The sequence below is a fragment of the Lucilia cuprina genome, chromosome X (assembly GCF_022045245.1).
Source record: "Lucilia cuprina isolate Lc7/37 chromosome X, ASM2204524v1, whole genome shotgun sequence".
NCBI classification, from domain to species: domain Eukaryota; kingdom Metazoa; phylum Arthropoda; class Insecta; order Diptera; family Calliphoridae; genus Lucilia; species Lucilia cuprina.
Genome location: NC_060949.1, coordinates 13,369,081 through 13,393,464, shown reverse-complemented (window position 1 = coordinate 13,393,464; position 24,384 = coordinate 13,369,081). Strand labels below are relative to the sequence as shown.

General features: G+C 30.7%; 1 long non-coding RNA gene across 2 annotated transcripts in view; it reads left to right on the top strand.

Moving 5' to 3' along the window:
* Positions 1-24,384, top strand: part of LOC124421458 — a 67,378-nt gene that overhangs the window by 24,043 nt on the left and 18,951 nt on the right. The window contains exons 3-5 of one of the 2 annotated variants that reach the window (XR_006941672.1): positions 11,208-11,270; positions 11,378-11,441; positions 11,559-11,666. This is a non-coding gene — a long non-coding RNA (uncharacterized LOC124421458). Of the gene's footprint in view, positions 1-11,207; positions 11,271-11,377; positions 11,442-11,558; positions 11,667-24,384 lie in introns of those variants that run through there. The other variant, XR_006941671.1, reaches the window with a different exon arrangement.

Below are 24,384 nucleotides of genomic sequence, written 5' to 3'. Positions count from 1 at the left end.
TGTGTTTAGCAATTCATATTAAAATTCATTTTTTATTTTAAATTTAAAAAAAATATTTACCAAGAGTTTACATTATAAAAATCTATATTAAAACGATTAACCTTAGGTAACATTTCCAACCAAAGCCGAATTTAATCAAATAAATGACGTATCTAACTTAAATATGAACCGGTTCCGGTTACTTTATAATAAAAACGGTATATAAATGGCAACTTAAGGTGTATTAGTTTCCTTGTTTCAATTTTAATTTTTTTAATTTTAAGTATAAGTAAATTAAAAAAATTAATGCCCCTATTCTGCATTTCAATTCGAATCGAAATTTTCTCCGTTTGGTAACTTTGGTACATTTCGACTCTACAATTTACAAAAACGTAGGTACGATCGTAACGCAGAATACGAAAATGGAATTTCTTTTTCTTACAATTCAGTTTTTTGTTGGAATAACTTTTTTCGATCGTTGCGTAACTGAATGCGTAATAAATTGAGTGAATGCGTAAAATAATTGGGTGAATAAATTGTCAATTTTAACATTTGAAATATCGAAATTAATAGGTATGTATATACGATATTAGATGTATATCTTGAGCTAACTTTAGTAGTAAAAAACATGTTAGAGTGCTAATTCGGCTGAGACGAATCTTAAATACCCTCCACCAGCCACTTTTATACTAATACTTTTCTAATTGATCAACTATTTGTGGAAATAAGTTTTCTCATGTCTTCCATAGAAAAATCCCAAGATTTAAATCTATTACATTTCCAAGATTTATTGAACATTACAAAAGCCATTTTCTTTATATTTTTATAGCTCTTAGCGACATTTAGTGATTTGCAAGTTATATGTGCGAGTCCTCCGCACAATCCAATTTCCAGTTTTCCCATGTAAATTCCGGTATGAATTGACAAAACATAGTGGGAAGCATTAAGTGCTGCCCTACTGTTTTATTTTGCTTTAATTTTAGTTTGTAACCAAATATTATATTGACGAATTTGTAAACAAATTCTTTCATTTAATAAGTATTATATTATAAGTATTATACCAAGATGGTTAATGTAAACAAAACGTTTGCATACTGTTGATTTGGATTGATCGTACGATTTGTCGCAATATATTCACCAAAGATGCCTTTGTTTAAAAATGCACAATCGGCATCGTTATACAAAACTAGCTTGTAACCCACTTGTAAGCGAGCCGTTTTATAGGCATTGTAAAATTGTTGTAACCTCTCTATTTTTTAATGTTGTACTACCGATATTTTAGAAAATTCAAAGAGTACCTTTTGAAGAACGTACCAAAATGTACCATAAAGTACCCTTCTATAGGGTCTCACTTAATCCGGGACATACATTCTTAATTTCATGTTTCTGGGTCTAATATTATAAAAATTTTTGAAGAAAAAGTTTCCTTTTATGGGTTCTAACTTAATCCGGGTCATACATACTTAATTACATGTTTTTAGGTTCAGTATTATAGAAATTTCAAGAAGTACCTTTTGAAGAACTATAAAGTACCAAAAAGTCCCCAATTATAGGTTCTCATTTAATCCGTACTCTAAATACTTAATTTCATGCTTCTAGGTTCAATATTGTTAAAAAAAACTACCTTTTGATGAACTAAAAAGTACCAAATTTTATGTTTCTATGTTCTGTATTATAAAAATTTCAAAAAGTACCTTTTGAAAATCGATAAAGTACCAAAAAGTCCGCTTTTATAGGTTCTAATGCAATCCAGACTCCACATACTTAATTTTATGCTTCTAGGTTCAATATTATAGAAATTTCTAAAAGTACATTTTGAACAACGAAAAAATACCAAAAAGTTCCCTATTATGGGTTCTCACTTAATCCAGCTCTACATACTTAACTTCATGTTTCTAGGTTCAATATTATAACAATTTCAAAAACTACCTTTTTACGACCGAAAAGTACCAAAAAGTCCCATATTATGGGTTCTTACTTAATACGGTCCATACATGCTTTATGTTATGTTTCTAGGTTCTGTATTATGGAAATTTCAAAAAGTACCTTTTGAAGATCGATAAAGTACCAAAAAGTCCGCTCTTATGGGTTCTCGCTTAATCCGGTCCATACATGCCTAATTTCATGTTTCTAGATTCAATATTATAGAAATTTCAAAACGTACCTTTTGAAGAACGAAAAGTACCAAAATGTTCTTTATTTGAGGTTCTCACTTAAACCGGGCCATACATGTTTAATTTCATGTTTCTATGTTTAATATTATAGAAATTTAAAAAAAGTACCTTTTGAAGAACAGAAAAGTACCAAAAAGTCCCCTTTTATGGGTTCTCACTTAATCCAGGCCATACACGTTTAATTTCATGTTTCTAGGTTTAATATATCAAAAAGTAACTTTTGAAGAACAATAAAGTTATGGGGACTTTTTGGTATATTATAGAAATTTCAAAAAGTACGTTTTGAGGAACGAAAAGTACCAAAATGTTCTCTATTTGAGGTTCTCACTTAATCCGGGCAATACATGTTTAATTTCAATTTCTATGTTTAATATTATATATTATTATAGAAATTTCAAATCGTACCTTTTGATGAACCGAAAAGTACCAAAAATACCCCTTTTAACGGATCTCACTTAATCCGGTCCATACGTGCTTAATTTCATGTTTCTAGTATAAATATTATAGAAATTTCAAACAGTGTCTTTTGAAGAACGATAAAGTATCAAAAACACTCATTTTATGGGATCTCAATTAATCCGGGCCATATATGCTAAATTTCATGAAAGAACCTAAAAGTACCAAAAATACCCCCTTTTATCTGATCTCACTTAATCCGGTCCATACATGCCTAATTTCATGTTTCTAGATTCAATATTATAAAAATTTCAAAACATACCTTTTGAAGAACGAAAAGTACCAAAATGTTCTTTATTTGAGGTTCTCACTTAATCCGGGCCATACATGTTTCATTTCTATGTTTAATATTATAGAAATTTAAAAAAGTACCTTTTGAAGAACGATAAAGTATCAAAAACACCTAGGTTCAATATTATGCAAAAAATCAAAAAGTAAATTTTCATGCTTATAGGTTCAATATTATACAAATTTCAAAAAGTACTTTTTGAGGAACAAAAAATTATCAAAATGTCCCCTTTTATGGGTCCTTACTTAGTCCGGGCTATATATGCTTAATTTCATGTTTCTAGGTTCAATATTATAGGAATTGCAAAAAGTACCAAAAGTATAAATACGTATTATTTTTTTTTAAGTTATGAATAAGCCATGCTTAATTTCATGTTTCTAGGTTCAATATTATAGGAATTGCAAAAAGTACCAAAAGTAAGTACATTTTTCACCCCTTAAGCGTTCGAATATCCAAAAAGTACTAAATACGTACTTTTATTTTTTCGTTATGTTAAGTGAACGACGATAAGCTTTTTACTGAGTTTGCATCTTGTCTAGTTTAGGAGATATGAAGTTACATAATTTACCCGTTTTTACCCTTTTTTACCCCCTAAACATTCGAATTTCCAAAAATCCCGTCTTAGTGGATCTATTCGGTGTGGGACCAATCTCCTGTCCAAATTTCAGCTCTTTAGCTTCAACCGTTTAGGCTGTGGGATGATGAATCAGTCAGTCAGTCAGTAACGTTAGAATGTTATATATATATAGATTACGAACACCCATGTAAAAACACAACTGACCTCTGAGAGAGCTGACATGTGAAGTATGGATATTCATAACGGAAGAAGAGTGACAAACTGATTGAGATCTTGACTTTCAGAGTTGAAACTGTTTTGCACTAGAAAATGTTACTTTATAATGTTCCTTTAGTACTACGCGCCAAATATGTGTAAGTGAGTTAAATTCATTTTTTATTTTTCTGAAGTATAATTAAGTAGATTTTTTTATTTTAGTTCAAAAATATCAATACCCCTTGAAAAAACATAAAATGTGTTTGAATGTCGTTCTTAGTTTAAATATTAGTCCAAACGATAAAATATTTTACTATCATTTGCACATTTTTGTCTCGCACTGTATGTTTGTATAGCTGTAATAAAGTGAAAATTAGTGAATGGTTTGAAAATGCAATAATCGATTTTCGAACAACTGTTTTAGTTTTCATTTGTAATCGATCAATCGGGCCCAATAATCGATTACGACTATTTTTTTATGAAAAAGGAGGATTATTTTAGCATTTTCAATTCAATATTACAGATTTTGTGGAAGAATGTGCATATCCAGAGTCAGAGGTTATACCACAAAGTAAGCAGAGGCGACACGCCCACCAAGCGGCGGAAAGATGCACTAAAACTTGTCAAAGTGGCATCACTTATTTAACCCTTAAATAAAAAGAAGACAGCAAATATTAATATAATATGTATAGCTATCTCTTTTTTTGTGAGGGTTAAATAAAAAATTGTTTGTTTACATTGAAATGTAAATTTTTTTAAACAAATTTGTGAAAAAAATGAGGAAAACTTTCTTTTTGCGCCAAAATTGGTGTCAATTTTGGCTTCAAAATTGCGATTTCGGCGCAAATTCCTCATTTCTGTTGTGTCATTTAAGAGTAGTAGTTGGAGTTTCGTAATTTTTTATTGGCCGCAGAAAAAACAAAACAAAAAAAGTTTGAAGTTTATTGACTAGTCTTTTGATTAGTCAATTGACTAGTCTATTGATTAGCCAATTGATAAGTCTATTGATTAGTCTATTGAATAGTCTATTGATTAGTCAGTTGACTAGTCTGTTGATTAGTCAATTGATAAGTCTATTCATTAGTCTATTGAATAGTCTACTGATTAGTCAGTTGACTAGTCAGTTGATTAGTCTATTGACTAGTCTATTGATTAGTCAGTTGACTAGTCTGTTGATTAGTCAATTGATTAGTCTATTGACTAGTCTATTGATTAGCCAATTGACTAGTCTATTGAATAGTCTGTTGATTAGTCTATTGACTAGTCAATTGATTAGTCTGTTGATTAGTCAATTGATTAGTCAATTGATTAGTCTATTGACTAGTCTATTGATTAGTCAGTTGACTAGTCTGTTGATTAGTCAATTGATTAGTCAATTGATTAGTCTATTGATTAGTCTATTGACTAGTCTATTGATTAGTCAGTTGACTAGTCTGCTGATTAGTCAATTAATAAGTCTATTGAATAGTCTATTGATTAGTCAGTTGACTAGTCTGTTGATTAGTCAATTGATTAGTCAATTGATTAGTCTATTGACTAGTCTATTGATTAGTCAGTTGACTAGTCTGTTGATTAGTCAATTGATTAGTCAATTGATTGGTCTATTGACTAGTCTATTGATTAGTCAGTTGACTAGTCTGTTGATTAGTCAATTGATTAGTCTATTGACTAGTCTATTGATTAGTCAGTTGATTAGTCAATTGATTAGTCAATTGATTAGTCAATTGATTAGTCAATTGATTAGTCTATTGACTAGTCTATTGATTAGTCAGTTGACTAGTCTGTTGATTAGTCAATTGATAAGTCTATTGATTAGCCTATTGAATAGTCTATTGATTAGTCAGTTGACTAGTCTGTTGATTAGTCAATTGATTAGTCTCTTGACTAGTCTATTGATTAGTCATTTGACTAGTCTGTTGATAAGTCAATTGATTAGTCAATTGATTAGTCTATTGACTAGTCTATTGATTAGCCAATTGACTAGTCTATTGAATAGTCTGTTGATTAGTCTATTGACTAGTCAATTGGTTAGTTAATTGATTAGTCAATTGATTAGTCAATTGATTAGTCAATTGATTAGTCAATTGATTAGTCAATTGATTAGTCAATTGATTAGTCTATTGACTAGTCTATTGATTAGTCAGTTGACTAGTCTGTTGATTAGTCAATTGATTAGTCAATTGATTAGTCTATTGAATAGCCAATTGATTAGTCTATTGACTAGTCTATTGATTAGTCAGTTGACTAGTCTGTTGATTAGTCAATTGATTAGTCTATTGATTAGTCAGTTGACTAGTCTGTTGATTAGTCAATTGATTAGTCAATTGATTAGTCAATTGATTAGTCTATTGATTAGTCAATTGACTAGTCTATTGATTAGTCAATTGACTAATCTATTGATTAGTCTATTGATTAGTCAATTGATTAGTCAATTGATTAGTCTATTGATTAGTCAATTGACTAGTCTATTGATTAGTCAATTGACTATTGATATTTTTTATAATATTGAACCTAGAAACATGAACATTAAGAGACCTAAATTAGTGAAAATCAGCAGGAAAGTACTTTTGGTACTATATCGTTCTATGATTTGGCTTTTATACGCACAGGTAACACCCTGATTGATTTAAAATCTCTAAAATGAGACTTTCTGGTACTTTTTTGTTTTACAACTGGTAGTTTTTGATTTTTTGTAATACTAGTTGATTGACTAGTCTGTTGATTAGTCAATTGATTAGTCAATTGATTAGTCTATTGACTAGTCTATTGATTAGTCAGTTGACTATTCTGTTGATTAGTCAATTGATTAGTCAATTGATTGGTCTATTGACTAGTCTATTGATTAGTCAGTTGACTAGTCTGTTGATTAGTCAATTGATTAGTCTATTGACTAGTCTATTGATTAGTCAGTTGATTAGTCAATTGATTAGTCAATTGATTAGTCAATTGATTAGTCTATTGACTAGTCTATTGATTAGTCAGTTGACTAGTCTGTTGATTAGTCAATTGATAAGTCTATTGATTAGCCTATTGAATAGTCTATTGATTAGTCAGTTGACTAGTCTGTTGATTAGTCAATTGATTAGTCTATTGATTAGCCAATTGATTAGTCTATTGACTAGTCTATTGATTAGCCAATTGACTAGTCTATTGAATAGTCTGTTGATTAGTCTATTGACTAGTCAATTGATTAGTTAATTGATTAGTCAATTGATTAGTCAATTGATTAGTCAATTGATTAGTCAATTGATTAGTCAATTGATTAGTCTATTGACTAGTCTATTGATTAGTCAGTTGACTAGTCTGTTGATTAGTCAATTGATTAGTCAATTGATTAGTCTATTGATTAGCCAATTGATTAGTCTATTGACTAGTCTATTGATTAGTCAGTTGACTAGTCTGTTGATTAGTCAATTGATTAGTCTATTGATTAGTCAGTTGACTAGTCTGTTGATTAGTCAATTGATTAGTCAATTGATTAGTCAAATGATTAGTCTATTGATTAGTCAATTGACTAGTCTATTGATTAGTCAATTGACTAATCTATTGATTAGTCTATTGATTAGTCAATTGATTAGTCAATTGATTAGTCTATTGATTAGTCAATTGACTAGTCTATTGATTAGTCAATTGACTATTCTATTGATATTTTTTATAATATTGAACCTAGAAACATGAACATTAAGAGACCTAAATTAGTGAAAATCAGCAGGAAAGTACTTTTGGTACTATATCGTTCTATGATTTGGCTTTTATACGCACAGGTAACACCCTGATTGATTTAAAATCTCTAAAATGAGACTTTCTGGTACTTTTTTGTTTTACAACTGGTAGTTTTTGATTTTTTGTAATACTAGTTGATTGACTAGTCTGTTGATTAGTCAATTGATTAGTCAATTGATTAGTCTATTGACTAGTCTATTGATTAGTCAGTTGACTATTCTGTTGATTAGTCAATTGATTAGTCAATTGATTGGTCTATTGACTAATCTATTGATTAGTCAGTTGACTAGTCTGTTGATTAGTCAATTGATTAGTCAATTGATTGGTCTATTGACTAGTCTATTGATTAGTCAGTTGACTAGTCTGTTGATTAGTCAATTGATTAGTCTATTGACTAGTCTATTGATTAGTCAGTTGATTAGTCAATTGATTAGTCAATTGATTAGTCAATTGATTAGTCAATTGATTAGTCTATTGACTAGTCTATTGATTAGTCAGTTGACTAGTCTGTTGATTAGTCAATTGATAAGTCTATTGATTAGCCTATTGAATAGTCTATTGATTAGTCAGTTGACTAGTCTGTTGATTAGTCAATTGATTAGTCTCTTGACTAGTCTATTGATTAGTCATTTGACTAGTCTGTTGATAAGTCAATTGATTAGTCAATTGATTAGTCTATTGACTAGTCTATTGATTAGCCAATTGACTAGTCTATTGAATAGTCTGTTGATTAGTCTATTGACTAGTCAATTGATTAGTTAATTGATTAGTCAATTGATTAGTCAATTGATTAGTCAATTGATTAGTCTATTGACTAGTCTATTGATTAGTCAGTAGACTAGTCTGTTGATTAGTCAATTGATTAGTCAATTGATTAGTCTATTGATTAGCCAATTGATTAGTCTATTGACTAGTCTATTGATTAGTCAGTTGACTAGTCTGTTGATTAGTCAATTGATTAGTCTATTGATTAGTCAGTTGACTAGTCTGTTGATTAGTCAATTGATTAGTCAATTGATTAGTCTATTGATTAGTCAATTAACTAGTCTATTGATTAGTCAATTGACTAATCTATTGATTAGTCTATTGATTAGTCAATTGATTAGTCAATTGATTAGTCTATTGATTAGTCAATTGACTAGTCTATTGATTAGTCAATTGACTATTCTATTGATATTTTTTATAATATTGAACCTAGAAACATGAACATTAAGAGACCTAAATTAGTGAAAATCAGCAGGAAAGTACTTTTGGTACTATATCGTTCTATGATTTGGCTTTTATACGCACAGGTAACACCCTGATTGATTTAAAATCTCTAAAATGAGACTTTCTGGTACTTTTTTGTTTTACAACTGGTAGTTTTTGATTTTTTGTAATAAAACTCATAATGAATGTTTTTGTAACACATCATGGTGAAGGGTATATATGATTCGGCAAAACCAAATATACAACTCGCACTTGTTTTCTATTATATTGAAGCTAAAAGCATGAAATTAAGCATGAGAGTCCATTATTTGAGTACTTTTACATATATATTTAATAGCCCAATTCACGATTTGGTGTATTTTTTTCCAATTTTAAATATGTATATGCTATTAATTCTGAACGATTTTTTCTACTTTTTGGGGGCTTTTCGCTTTAAATTCGTTCATTCCTCTATATCCGGTGCTTCTAGAAGCAACATTTTTTGTTTAATTTCTTCTTTTTATTACTTGTGTAATTTAATGTTTTTTTAATTGTTTTTATATAAATTATTTATTTTTCAAGCTGTCTGTTTGTATTGCAAAATTTTGAGTAAATAATAACTACGTATTTAAGTGTAGTATATTTTATAAACCGTAGCATGAGTATTTCAGTATATTTTGTTAGTGAACTCTAAAAATATACACTAGATTGTGAATTGGGCTAATGCGAATATACTTTTTTACAATATAAAAATATTGGACACATTAATTTTAATACCTTAACGTTATTATTTTTCTAGACGTGCCGAATGGCTAAAATATCTAAATTTGCTGTTCCAAAAAGTGAAACTTCTGAACTAAAGAACAGTTTGCCTTTAGAATCTAATTTATTAAATTCAACTCCAGTTTCAATTCTCAACGAAGAAAATACAACAGGTTTAGATAGCTCAGATAATTTAACAGACAAGGACATTCCTATGACAGACATTGTGACGCAAAATAGCGTAGATGCTCCAATAGATATTCAGACTACAGAAGACAATTCTAATATTGAGGTTCTAGAAGAAGACATAGGTGACATAGATATTACAGTGGGAGCCACAGAGAAAACCTATTCCTACAAATTAAGGACACTACAAACGGCACTCGACAATTTCCAAGGACGATATTTGACAGAGAAACGGATTAAATCCAGATTACAGACAGAAAATGCTAGGTTATCGACACAGCTAGATAAATACAAGAAAAAAGTTGAGAAATTGGAATTTGAGTTGAAGAAGAAGAATGATATGTCGTCGAAAGTATTAAATTCTATGTCGGTTTGTTTAGAAAATAGTTTAATTAATCATAATAGAGCGCCCAAAAATCGTCGGTATGGTATTGGCTTAAAATTAATAGCTCTAGCTGTGTATTTCCTTTCTCCTTTAGTATACCGTTACTTAATTATTTTGCTGGATTAGCCTCAAGTTAGAACTTTACAACGGTTTGTAAAGGACTGGCCAAAATCTCCAGGTAATTTAAATGGAACTTATGAAGTGTTAAAAGAACGTGCACGCGGATTTACGGAGGAAGAGAAGTACGTTAGTGTATCTTGTGACGAAATGTCTTTGAAACCTTTTTTTGATTACGATAGGTTAAAAGACAAAATAATAGGCCTAGAGGATTTCGGGGACGAAAATCGTTCACGAAATATAGCGACTAGCGCTATGGTTATTATGGCAAGTGGAATAGGTGGCAATAGTTGGTCGCAAGCTGTTTCTTATTTCTTTGTAAAAGGTAGTTGTAAAGGACATGTTATGAAAAAATATATTTTCGAGGCAATATCGAAGTTACAAAACATAGGATTGAAACCTTGCCAATTCGTTTGCGATCAAGGAGCCAATTTCGTCAACTTTTCAAAGAGTGTTGAAGTAACTGTCCAACGACCATATTTTGAGGTAAATGACAAACAGATTCATTTTATGCACGACAGTCCTCACCTTTTGAAAAGCAGTCGGAATTGTCTTTTAAATAAAGGCAATAAAATTTATTTTGAAAATAAGCTTGTATCATGCGAAGACGTGATTCATTTCCACAAAGTAGATTCAAATTCCATAAAATGTGCCCCTAAGCTAAGTATGGAGCATATTCATCCTAATAATTTCCAAAAAATGAAAGTCAACTTAGCAGCTCAAGTTTTAAGCCGTACTGTTGTTACCGGAATGCGAATAGTACAAGCTTCAGGGAAATTAGATTCTTCTAGATCTTCAACATTTTTGAGCACCGCTGACTATTTAGAATTTTTAACGATCTTTTTGACATTTTCAAAAGGGAATAGATATAACAAAAACTTTTAAATTTATTAACGGTTGGTTAAACAACATTTCGGCTTTGAAAAGTCTTTTCCTTTATCTTAATCAAGAAGGATTTCAGGGAATCAAGACAAGACGACTTACACAGGATCATTTGGAACATTTCTTTGGCCAAATTCGAAAGGGATCTGGTAATTCAGTACGAATTACACCTCGTAATTTTTCAAGCTCATTCCAAAAGAGGTGGGGTCTTCAGTATGTCAATGTAGTAGTATGTAAACGAAAAGAGAAAAACTTTGTTAATAATGATTTTTGTTTTTTTTGTTTTATTTTCAGGCACTTGAGGGTACTTACCGCTGATCCAGGAGAGATTTGGTCCAATTCGTCCATTAGCTTCAGGTCAGTAGCCTTGACAAAATTTGTAAAATTTTGTCCATAGTGTACCCTTAAACGAAAAGAGAAAAACTTTGTTAATAATGATTTTTGTTTTTTTGTTTTATTTTCAGGCACTTGAGGGTACTTACCGCTGATCCAAGAGAGATTTGGTCCAATTCGTTCATTAGCTTCCAGGTCAGTAGCCAACAATTAGAAAATTTCCAGATATTAAAAAATTTCTTGCAAAAAAAAACAAAGAATTAATGTTATTATAAATACAACGTATTAAAATGTATTTTTCTTTATTTGCAGATATTACTTACCATTTTTCCACAAGGTACAACTTCGTTGGAGTTCATTTTTGGTTTTTTTATAAATAAACAAAAAAATAAAAAATTGTGAAAATTTTTCAATAAATTTTGTGTTTATTTATTTATTTATTTATTCATTTATTTTTGAACACATGTTAAAAAAGGTAGTATATGGTTGATATTTTTTTCACATTAGTGTGCGTATATGTGATATTTTTTCTTTCTTTCATATTATGGGGGTAAGCTCAGCTGATAATCGCTTTTTACAAACGTCAGTTCTGACAAATCTGGTTATATATGTGGTTATACTCCAACAGGATGGGGATCAGCATACGACAAAAATCGTAAAAAATTGGCTTCCAGCGCAGTATTTTCAAACAATGCAGTGGCCAACTTAATGCCCGAAAATCAATCCAATTGAAAATTAATGGGCATTGTTAAAAAAACATCTTGCGCAATTGGATAATGCGCCAAGAAATCTTAAAGAACTTTGGTCGAGTGTACAAACGGAATGTCTAGTATTCCGGTGCGGAATACTATTTGTATGATTTCACACTTTAAGCACCTAACAATTTGTTATTCATCCCTTTTCTGCATTTACGCAACGATCGAAAATTGGTATTCCAACAAATAGAGGAATCGTAAGAAAAAGAAGAAGCAATTCCATTTTATTTTGATGCTTGTATGTATTCTGTATTACGATCGCAACTACGATTTTGTAAGTTGTTATTTTAGTGATGGACCTTCGAATCGAAATGCAGAATACCAAAGTTGTCAAAAATATAAAATTTCGATTTAAATTAAAATAAAGAATAGGGGAGATTATTCCATTGACACAATTAATTGATTTTTAAAATCATATGAGTTAAATTGAAGAAAAACTTGATTCTAGTTTTGTAGATGTAAACGTTCAACCTTTATTTGAGATGTCTAATTGAAACATATCATAATAGCGTTTTTTTAATTACTGAATTTATTTTATTTCAAGAAAAAAACTGTCCTTGGAGGCTGAAATTGAATTTTGGTCATCATTATCTGAAAATACATTGTATAAGCTAATACAAGGTCAAAGAAAAATAATTTCAAAGCAAAAATTGCGTTTCTGTAGCTAAAAGAAGTAAATTCAATTTGGATTTATAAAATCTAAAACAAGTAGGAAATTATAATCTGGTCCTACAACTTTTACATTATATACCCTACAACTTCTACATAAATATAATGTGACTTAGTTGACATAATAAAGCATTTAAGTTGAATTGTACCTTGCTTCGGATATACATACTTAAGCCGTTTATTGTTAAATAAAATTGTGAATATTTGAACATGAAATTTTGATGGGGGCTTTTCATAGGCGCTAGGTTCATATGAGGACCTATTATTATGGAATTCGTGAGGGTCATCACGTCCTGTATAGAACATGGTTTGCCGAGATATGAGTATATTAAACATAATTATGAATTTAAAAACCCTATTCGGCGGGTTCAGTTGTAAGGGGGCTAGGTAGAATAATGGACCGATGTAAACCATTTTCCACAGGCACCATAAAAGATTATGTGGCAAATTTCATTAAATTATCTCCAAAATTGTAGTTTGATTTCAAAGTTTAAAAGCCCTATTCGGGGGGTTCAGTTGTATGTGGGCTAGGTGAAATAATGGACCGATGTTAACCATTTTCAATAGGCTTCGTCTACGGTACCATAATAGGTCATGTGCCAAATTTCATTGAATTATCTCCAAAATTGCGACCTGTTGTTTCATTTCAAGGTTTACAAGCCCTATTGGGGAAAAATAAACCAAATTGCTGTAACTTAAATGTTGAACATCACGTTATTTTAGAACAAATAACATCTTTGTCAACAAATTGCTAATATTTGTATGGAAAAATTCAAATTTTAACAATAAATTTTGAAATAACTAATTCTGTTGGCCGCTTCTGACATTATGATTTGAAATTTATTTAACCTGGATTAAAACCTTTTGCCTTATATAGTGCTAGAACTAACATTTGGATTAAATAAATCCTATTGTTTAAAAAATGCTGCTAATGTTTATTTATTGGTACGATATTTACAATATAAAACAAGTAAGAAATTATAGTCGGGCGATGCCTTCCATATAATACCCTACACCTTTGACAAAAATGTAATAAGATTTAGTTGCCATAATAAAGCATTTAAGTTGTATTGTACCTTGCCTTAGATATACATACTTAAGCCGTTTATTGTTGAATAAAGTTGTAGACATTTAAGTGAAATTTTGATGGGGGCTTTTCATAGGGCTAGGGTCATATAAGAACCTATTATTATGGAATTCGTGGGGGTCATCAAATCTTGTACACAACTTGGTTATTGAAGCTTTTTGTCGAGATATGAGTATATTAAACATAATTATGAACTTAAAAGCCCTATTCGGCGGGTTCAGTTGTATGGGGGCTAGGTGAAATAATGGACCGATGGTAACCTATTTTCAATAGGCTTCGTCTACGGTACCATAAAAGAAAATGTGCAAAGTTGCGACCTGTAGATTGATTACAAGTTTTAAAAGCCCTATACGAGAGGTTCAGTTGTATGGTGGCTAGGCGAAATAATGGACCGATGTGAACCATTTTCAATAGGCTTCGTCTACGATACCATAAAAGATCATGTGCTAAATTTTATTGAATTATCTCCAAAATTGCGACCTGTAGTTTGATTACAAGGATTACAAGCCCTATTGGGGGGTTCAGTTGTATGGGGGCTAGGTGAAATAATAGACCGATCTTAACGATATTCCTGGGACAATAGAAGATCATGTACCAAATTTCATTAAATTATCTTTAAAATTGCGACCTGTAGTTTGATTACAAGGTTTACAGACGGACGGATATAGCTAAATCGACTCAGAAAATGATTCTGAGCCGATTGGTATACTTTAAGGTGGGTCTAGGACCAATATTTTTGGGTGTTACAAACATCAGCACAAACGCATAATACCCTCCCCACTAAAGTGGTGTAGGGTATTATTAATATAATTGATATTTATAAATATTTCACACATACATACATACTTACATACTTACATACATACATACATACATACATACATACATACATACATACATACATACATACATACATACATACATACATACATACATACATATTTGTATTCATATGAAAATAATATTAAATACTATTCCACTACTTTAAACTAAAGCATTTTAATAAGTAAACATTACGATTTAAAGAGTCATGTTGTTTTTTATCAAATGTTTGATAGTTATGAACTATGCTTTAAACATAAATTATTTTTAAATATTAAGCAAATTAAAAAATGTTTGTAAACATAGACCAATTATTCATAGAAAATTAAGTTACAATACAACTATGTGTTTCAAATTTAAAATGAATGTATTTACTTAGGTACTACTATTGTTAATATTTGTAGAAATATTATACATATAAGTGCTTCTGAAAAAACGTCCAAACTAACAAATATTATGTTGGATACTCTTAAACACGAAAAATATTAAAAAACAAGTTAGAGTGCTATATTCGGCTGTGCCGAATCTTAAATACCCTCCACCAGCTACTTTTATGTTATTACTTTTCTAATTGATCAAATATTTGTAGAAATAAGTTTTCTCATGTCTTTAATAAAAAAATCCCAAAAGTTAAATCTATTACAATTTCAAGATTTATTGTGTGAAAGATTTAGAGATTTTCAAAATACAAATACATATATAATTATGTTCTACACAAAATTTTGTTCAACACAAATTGATAATGCTCTTTAAATACGGGCAGGACTTAATATAGGAGAAATAGAAGTATACAAAACTAATATTTTTGCCAAATTATGTATCAATAGCATAATTTGGTAATAAGTAATGTGCGTTTAAGAGATTTTCGTAAAAGGACTTTGTATGGGAGCTATGTCCAATTATGTATATAAAGACAAAATTTCAGAATTCTGTATCTATATCATTACTTGGTAATAAATATTGTGAATCTAAGTGATTTTCTGGACCTAGTATGAGAGCTATGACCAAATATGGACCGATCGTAAAACAATTTTATATAAATTTATGTATATAAGAGCAATATTTTTGATAAATGTATGGATATCAATATTTGGTTATATGCGTTTTTTCCGATTTTCGAAAGGGAACCTTGTATGTATGTTTATCTAAGAGGGACCTTGTGTGGGAGCTATGATCAATTATGGACCCATCGGAAAAACATTTCACAATATTATTTCTCTATATATGAGCAACACTTGTGCCAAACTTTATATGGATATTTTAATTTAGTAATGAGTTATGTGCGTTTTAGTTATTTTCGGGAGAAGACCTTGTATGGGAGCTATGACCAAATATGGACCGATCAAAGAAACTTTTATGGTTATATTTCAGTATATAAAAGCAATACTTGTACCAAATTTAATATCGATATCTTGATTTACTAATGAGTTATGCGCGTTTATGGACTGATCCATTAAAACTTTCATTGTAATATTTCTGTATATAAGATCATTATTTGTACCAAATTTTATATCGATAACTTAGTAATCAGTTATGCGCGTTTAAGTGATTTTCCGGAGGGGACCTTGTATGGGAGCTATGACCAAATATGGACCGATCAAAAAAATCTTTCATTGTAATATTTCTGTATATAAAAGCAATACTTGTACCAAATTTTATATCGATATCTTGATTTACTAATGAGTTATGCGCGTTTAAGTGATTTTAGGAAGGGGACCGTGTATGGGAGCTATGACCAATTATGGACCGATCCATAAAAAACTTTCATTGTAATATTTCTGTATATAAGGTCATTATTTGTACCAAATTTTATATCGATATCTTAATTTAGTAATGAATTATGCGCGTTTAAGTGATTTTCGGGAGGGGACCTTGTATGGGAGCAATGACCAAATATGGACCGATCCAAAAAATCTTTCATTGTAATATTTCTGTATATAAAAGCAATACTTGTACCAAATTTTATATCGATATCTTAATTTACTAATGAGTTTATGCGCGTTTAAGTGATTTTAGGGAGGGGACCTTGTATGGGAGCTATGACCAATTATGGACCGATCAAAAAAATCTTTCATTGTAATATTTCTGTATATAAGGTCATTATTTGTACCAAATTTTATATCGATATCTTAATTTAGTAATGAGTTATGCGCGTTTAAGTGATTTTCGGGAGGGGACCTTGTATGGGAGCAATGACCAAATATGGACCGATCCAAAAAATCTTTCATTGTAATATTTCTGTATATAAAAGCAATACTTGTACCAAATTTTATATCGATATCTTAATTTACTAATGAGTTATGCGCGTTTAAGTGATTTTCGGGAGGGGACCTTGTATGGGAGCTATGACCAATTATGGACCGATCCAAAAAAACTTTCATTTTAATATTTCTGTATATAAGGTCATTATTTGTACCAAATTTTATATCGATATCTTAATTTAGTAATGCGTTGTGCGCATTTAAGTGATTTTCGGGAGGGGACCTTGTATGGGAGCTATGACCAATTATGGACCCACCAAAAAAAGTTTTCCTCTGAATAAATTCTATTGTCATAAAATTTCAATTTCTAAAATTTTGTGAAGATATCGACATTACAACGGAAGTTATTAACAAAAAACCAAATTTCCGGGAATTTGTACTTTTGTATGGGAGGTATATGAAATTGTGGACCGATTCTGGCGATTTTACTTAGAGATTAAGCTCTTGTATGGAAACGAATGTATGCCTATTTTTATGGAATTATCTTGCATAGTTTTTTTATTACATCAGAACTTGTAAAAAATGCCTATTTTTTCGAGGTTGTTTCAAATTTTGATTCATAACTTTTCCCGATGTGAACCGATTTTGCCCATTTTCAATACTAAACAACTAAGGAAAACGAAGAACATTTTGGATGAATTTGGTTAAATTCTATTGCTTCGTTTAATCGTGAGCGTGTTTTACACAGACAGACGGACAGACGGACATAGCTAGATCGACTCAGAATTTGATAAGGACCCAGAATATATATACTTTTTTTTTTCTCAGATGAATATTTCTTGGTGTTACACACGGAATGACAAAGTTATATATACCCTCTATCACCACTGATGGTGGTGGAGGGTATAAAAAGAGATATCAATTGCACTTAATGCGGAATGTATGCGGTATTTTAAATAAATCACGATTTCTTTTGGTTCTAATATTGCATATTGGGTAAATTTTTAGGCTTGTTTGATATTTTATCATCAATTCTTCTTCACAAGTGGGATATTCGCTGAAATTCTCGTATGGTAAATATAGTATATATTTTTCCCCATTTGAAACATTAAAAGTTTTTGTTGATGGCACCAAAAGACTATATAAAAAAATACCAAAACAAATCATAGTAAAATTTTGTTTAAAGTTATTTTTGGATAAAATATTTAAACACAGGATGCACTAAATATTAAATTTGTGTTTTCAAACGAAAAAAATTTAAATCAAAAACAAGTATGAATGTTGTAGTCGGTAAAGCCCGACCATATAATACCCTACACCACAGTGTATTTCGCGGAATAATTAGTTTTCTTCTAAGTTTTTAATTAAATATTTTAAAAGTTAAGAAGTACTTAAGCCCTCCCGCCACGCCACGGCTTATTCCAAGGGAGAGTAAATATGTTATTTCACATATTCGATGTCTGTAAAATAAATATATTTAAGGTTAAATATAAAATTTAAGCATTAATTAAACTTTATCGTTTCTAAGTCATTAGAAAGAAAGGAATATTTAATTTAAAATACATAAATCAATATATTTGAAATATACTTAAGATTTTTTTAAATTATATTGCTTTAAAAATACATATTATATTGCTTAAAAATACATATGGGGGCTGGGGACAACAAAAAATCTGAGGCAAGATACAATTTAAGTTAAGTGCTTTATTATTAATAATATTTTATTTTTTTATAACTGGTGTGGATATTATATGGTTGACATCGCCCGGCTATAATTTCTTACTTGTTTATAACGGGTGTAGGATATTATTTGGTCGGCCTCGCCCGACTATAATTTCTTACTTGTTGATTTATGTATTCCAATTAAAATTTTCTTTTTTCTAATGACTTATAAACGATAAAGTTTAATAATTGCTTAAATTTTATATTTAATCTTAAATATATTTTAATTACAGACATTGAATATGTGAAATAACATATTTACTTCCCCTTACAATAAGCCGTGGCGTGGTGGGAGGGCTTAAGTACTTCTTAACTTTTAAAATATTTAATTAAAAACTTAGAAGGAAACAATTATTCCGCGAATTACACTGTGGTGAAGGATCTCCCCCGGGGGCATGTTACCTTGGCGAAGACCTCCGCCTTGGTGTTATTGCAATCCCGGGGTATAAAGAGGTGCCCAATACCTCCGGTCTGATCGGGACTGAAAAATTGGTTGTTTCAGTCTACTGTTTGGCTTAGTCCTTGCATAGATTGGCAGAGATCAGACCAGAGCACCGCATAATCTGGTACTATGGGTGGCCAGTTGCCCGCAGGACTATGTCCTGGCAGGTCAGTTGGTTGAGGTTCCTTCGGGATCCACGTAGTGGCTGTGGTTTAAACCCAAATTCGCGGTAAGAGTAAGTGGCGGTTAAAAGACTGATGCATGATAATAAGTAGTCAATATTTCGGGATAAGTTCGCTGCTGTTTCCGAAAATCAACAGATACCCCACAGAGGAGTAACTGTGGGACTAAGCGTTGGAAATGGGTTGGAGTCAATTGTATATGATACGGAATGAATGTAGAGGTATGCGGGCCTCACCCACCCGTATATCTAAATGAGTGTGTCGTATGTTTTTCTCTATGAATGTGTCGAATAAATGAGATGTGTGCTGGGTTGAATGATGGATGAAAGGTATCGTATACAATTGATACCGACTAATTTTCCTTCCTTGTCCAGATATGTTCAGAGTATACTCTGTTCATATCAGACTTGCCACAGCGTGTCACTGTGAGTAAGAACAATGTCTACGGCTTATTGATGGATCGTGCTTCGGTCCACCGGTTACGTCTCTAGGTGCTGTTGCCGAATCAACAGAGCCATAGTAGTGTGGTTGTCTTTCAACGTGACTACTTTGGCAAGAGATTATATAGCTCGAGTACTCCAGCAAAGTACTTGCGCATGGACCGGCCATAGCCAATGTGCAAAAATTGCCACCTGAGTCTTCATTGAAGACAAAGGGGCGATGGTAGACCGCTCTCAAGACTACCCTGTGGATGAAAAAGACCACCGTGGTATAAGGCCGACACGGCAGGTGCTCACGTTAAAACTCTCGACAGTCTGTGGTGAAGGATCGGGTTTGACCTACTTTCTTGTTGTTGAATAAAATTGTGGACATTTTAGTCATATTTTGAAGAGGACTTTCTATAAGGGCTAGGGTCAAATGGGGCCCTATAATTATAACATTCATGAGAGTCATCAAGGATAGTATAAAACTTGGTTTGAGAGGTTTTTGTCCAGACACGAGTGTATTAAACACAATTATGAACTTAAAAGCCCTATTCGGCGGGTTCAGTTGTATGGGGGCTAGGTTAAATAATGGACCGATGTAAACCATTTTCAACAGGTTTCGTCTCTGGTACAATAGAAGATCGAATGCCAAATTTTATGGAATTATCTTCAAAATTGCGACCTGTAGTTTCATTACAAGTTTTAAAAGCCCTATTCGAGGGGTTCAGTTGTATGGGGGCTAGGTGAAATAATAGACCGATCTTAACCACTTTCAATAGGCTTCGTCCCTGGGACAATATAAGATTATGTACCAAATTTCATTGAATTATCTTAAAAATTGCGACTAAGTTGGGTATAGGACCAATATTATTGTGCGTTACAAACATCAGCACAAACCCAATATACCCTCCCCACTAAAGTGGTGTAGGATATAATTATGAATGAAAATGCTGAAAAAAGGGTTCCAAATGAAGAATATCAGATGAAGCACCAATAAGACGTTGTCCTGCTGCGAATACAATTTAAATGCAACGATGGTTTTATATGTAATATTGTGAAATACACAACAAATTTTCTTTCCAATATTTATTAGTTTTCAATTTTAGAATTTTCATTTTGACAAAACCCATACTCTAAACAAACAAAAAAATATTGTGTTTATTGCGGTTGTTGCCTAAACGCTCTCACCTTACTTATTAAATCATGTTTAAACACTTACTTTTACTTATGTTATCCATAGTTTTATATTTAGGAATAAATGTTTACAAGATTGCGATATGCAAACACGGAGTCAATTTTTAAGCAGAAAGTTTCGAAATTGTCATAAAAACACTCTACTTTTTGATATAATTGATGAAAATCCACGTCTATCTACAAGAAATAATCGACAACAAATGTATATATTTTTGTGTTGAGATTTAATGAATAACTTACAATTTATAACTCAAAGGCTTTTTAAACTATGATAATTTATTTAATATGTCAGAAGAACATTTCGCATGTAATTTACATTTACATATAAAACACTTTATATTAAAAAATATTTAAAATTATTATTTATATAAGCACAATATTTATATGTTCGTTTATATTTAATATGTTTAGTTTTTTCATGTATGTTGCGAAATTTCTACAGTTCTAAGTGTCTTTATTCAATTTGAATAAAATAAAATTGTTAAAATTAACGAAATTTCTTCAAAACTACAGCCCTATTTCATTATGTATTTCATCTCCTTTGTAATTTATTTCTTCTGTTTTATTGCAAGAAATTAAGAAATTCAAAATTTTATTCATATCAACGATATATTCTTTAAATTAACCACCTTCAAGGGAGTAAAATTAAATATTTTAGATGTAGATTTGAATAATTACAATTTTACTATTTTATCACTGTTTAAACAAAAATTCTGTTGAAATTTATTCAAATTAAAAGCAGTATGTAAATAACTGGACTAAAGAAGCTGTACTAACGAAAAATAACTACTTTTGTAGTTAAAAATGTTAAAAAACTAGCAGCAAATCATTTACTATTACTACTGCTACCTTTAGATAGTTATATATGTAGCAAAAATTAAAATTTTAATAGCAATATATCTAGAAAGCACTGTATTTAAATAACTATTTTATTATTTTTAGTGCTTTGAATTAATTTGTTTCCAAAAATTTCACAAAATACTTTTGGAAAAGCTTTCTGTATTAATAAACACATACTTAATGTATTGTATGTGTTTAGTAATACCGTATTCCGGGATTTTTAAAAATCTGTCCCGATTGGCATCCCTAGTTGAAACTTAGGATATTTTTATCATGTAAAAAATTTATGCAAAAAATTAAAATTAATTTTTAGTAATATAACATTTTGATGATAAAATTGGCAGATATTAGTCTCTCATTTAAAAAAATGGCGAATTCAATATCTGTTTAACGCCTTTTTATACCCTACACCACTTAAGTGGGGAGGGTATATTTGGTTTGTGCTAATGTTTGTAACGTCCTTAAAGTATACCAATGAGAATCATTTTCTGAGTCGATTTAGCTGACCGTCCAATTTTGAAGATAATTCAATGAAATTTGGTACATGATATTCTATTGTCCCAGGGACTAATCCTATTGAAAATGGTTAAGATCGGTTCTTTATATCACCTAGCTCCATATAAATGTCCCCCCGATTAGGGCTTGTAAAGTTTACAATGTAAACCTTTAAATCAAACTACAGGTCGCAATTTTGTAGATAATTCAATGAAATTTGGCACGTGACCTTCATGGTACCGTAGACGAGGCCTATTGAAAATAGTTAACATCGGTCCATGATAAGGGCTTGTAAACCATGTAATCAAACTACAGGTCGCAATTGTGGAGGTGATTCAATGAAATTGGGCATATGATCCTTTATGGTACCATAGACGAGCCTTATTGAAAATGGTTAACATCGGTCCATTATTTCACCTAGGCCCCATACAACTGAACCCGCCAAATAGGTCTTTTAAATTCATAATTATTTTTAATATACTCGTATCTCGACAAAAGGCTGCTAAATCCAGTTCTATACTAGCCTTGATGACCCTCATAAACTATATAATTTAAAGGCCTCATTTGACCCTAGCCCCTATAAAAAGCCCCCACCAAAATTTTAATTAAATATTCACAGTTTTATTAAACAATAAATGGCTTAAATATATCTAAGGCAAGGTTCAATTCAACTTGAATGCTTTATTATGAAAACTAAATAACATTATATTCGTATACAGGTGTAGGGTATTATATGGTCGCCCTCGCCCGACTATAACTTCTTTCTTGTTATATTTATAAGTTATATTAACTATGTCCGATATTTATAGTTATTCTGAAAAAAATCTTGAGTAAAATAGTATTTTATTACCGTTAAATATATCCATTTATTGTTATAGTTTTAACAATTTATGTATTGCTTGTATTTCCATGTATATGAATTATTTTCCTCCATATCGTCAAAAAACTTATTTACTTTTTCATTTATTGTTCCTTAAATAAAAATTTGCAAACATTATTTACATCTTTATCAATGCTAACTTAATGAAAATAAAAATATTCGTATTTTCAATCTCATATTTATACATATAATTGAAATAACTATTGCTAAGTTCACAAACCATGAGATTTTAAAAAATTTGGTATATGAAACAGACATAGAAAGTGGCATTTAATACGTATTAAATAAATTCAATTTGAATATCCAAACTATTAGTCCTGAAAAAGCCGAAATTCTAGGAAAATCAGTTTAAACTTTTGTTTTACATAAAAAATCGAGATTCATATCTTCATTCAGAAACAAAAAAAGATTTGAAGAAAAAACAAGTAAGAGTGCTATATCTTATATACCCTTCACCATAGTGTATTTTTAACATATTAGTTTTATAATTTTATTTTTTTCCCCGTCTACATTAATACTACACCAAAAGCAAAACAAAATGAACAACAACAACCCTAAACGAAATAAAAAACAAAATACACAAGGCATCTAAAACAACAGACATCTAAACACACATAACGAAAAACACAGAAAAACAAAAACAAAATAAACAACGCAATAAAACCAACCTACATCCAAATATACGAACAGAATGTACAAAACCAAAACAAAATATACAGCTCAATGACGACAACAGCATTTAAAACGAAATACACAGCTGAAAAAACAAATATATATACACACAAGTGTACATCTTTTTCTAATAGGTATACAGTGTTGTTGTTACTTATTTAACAAAGCATTTCAGAGGTTGTCTCGGTTTTTTGCTCATATCTCCGTTATTTACCGACCGATTTTGCCGATTTTAAATAGCGATCTTCTCGAAAGCATGTCTAAAAGAATTATTGAAGATTCGGATCTCACCGATATCTGGGGTCCTCTAAAAACTGATTTCAACAGACAGACGGACATGGCTTAATCGACTCCGCTATCTATAAGGATCCAGAATATATATACTTTATAGGGTTGCAAAATTATATTATAGAAATTACAAACGGAATGACAATCTCATATATACCCTTCTCACGAAGGTGAAGGGTATAATAAAAATTGGTTAGATTCCCAATTTTATATTCCAGATTTAAAGCAGCGAAGTTTGGATAAAACTGGACGTCCACATTTGAATTATGATAAAATGTCAGATAGTAGCAAACGGAAGTGCATATCTGATGTTAGCAATAGCCTCAAAAATGACCCTTTCAGAAATTTAATGTCTGTTTGCTACTAAAAAAAACAAAATTAATGTTTTGAGCTTTATTATTAGACACATTTTGGCACAACAGGATTCTCAATTTTAGTTTTTAGCAATTAGAATTAAGAATCAT